Raw genomic sequence first — 853 nt, forward strand, 5'->3', positions numbered from 1 at the left:
TCCACCATTATTGTTATTGAAACCTTGTTGAGGTCTCTGTTGATCCTTCCATGAGAAATTTGGATGATTTCTCCATGAAGGATTATAGGTGTTTCCATAGGGTTCTCCCATGTAATTCACCTCTTCCATTGAAGGGTTCTCAGGATCATAAGCTTCTTCCTCAGACGAAGCTTCCTTAGTACTGCTTGGTGCATTTTGCATTCCAGACAGACTTTGAGAAATCATATTGACTTGTTGAGTCAATATTTTATTCTGAGCCAATATGGCATTCAGAGTGTCAATCTCAAGAACTCCTTTCTTCTGACTAGTCCCATTGTTCACAGGATTTCTTTCAGAAGTGTACATGAATTGGTTATTTGCAACCATTTCAATCAGTTCTTGAGCTTCAGTAGGCGTCTTCTTCAGATGAAGAGATCCTCCTGCAGAGCTATCCAAAGACATCTTGGATAGTTCAGAGAGACCATCATAGAAAATACCTATGATGCTCCATTCAGAAAGCATATCAGAAGGACACTTTCTGATTAATTGTTTGTATCTTTCCCAGGCTTCATAGAGGGATTCTCCTTCCTTCTGTCTGAAGGTTTGGACTTCCACTCTAAGCTTACTCAATTTTTGAGGTGAAAAGAACTTTGCCAAGAAGGCATTGACTAGCTTTTCCCAAGAGTCCAGGCTTTCTTTAGGTTGTGAGTCCAACCATGTCCTAGCTTTGTCTCTTACAGCAAAAGGGAATAGCATAAGTCTGTAGACCTCAGGGTCAACCCCATTAGTCTTGACAGTGTCACAGATTTGCAAGAACTCAGCCAAAAACTGATGAGGATCTTCCAGTGGAAGTCCGTGGAACTTGCAATTCTGT

At 40.9% G+C, this 853-nt stretch overlaps 1 non-coding gene across 1 annotated transcript; it reads left to right on the forward strand.

Moving 5' to 3' along the window:
- Positions 1-495: 495 nt before the first annotated feature.
- On the forward strand, positions 496-603 carry LOC112799479 (small nucleolar RNA R71). Its single transcript, XR_003201058.1, has one exon. It is a non-coding gene; the product is annotated as a small nucleolar RNA R71 (small nucleolar RNA).
- The last annotated feature ends 250 nt before the right edge of the window (positions 604-853 follow it).

This window comes from Arachis hypogaea, chromosome 4 (assembly GCF_003086295.3).
Source record: "Arachis hypogaea cultivar Tifrunner chromosome 4, arahy.Tifrunner.gnm2.J5K5, whole genome shotgun sequence".
Lineage (NCBI taxonomy): Eukaryota > Viridiplantae > Streptophyta > Magnoliopsida > Fabales > Fabaceae > Arachis > Arachis hypogaea.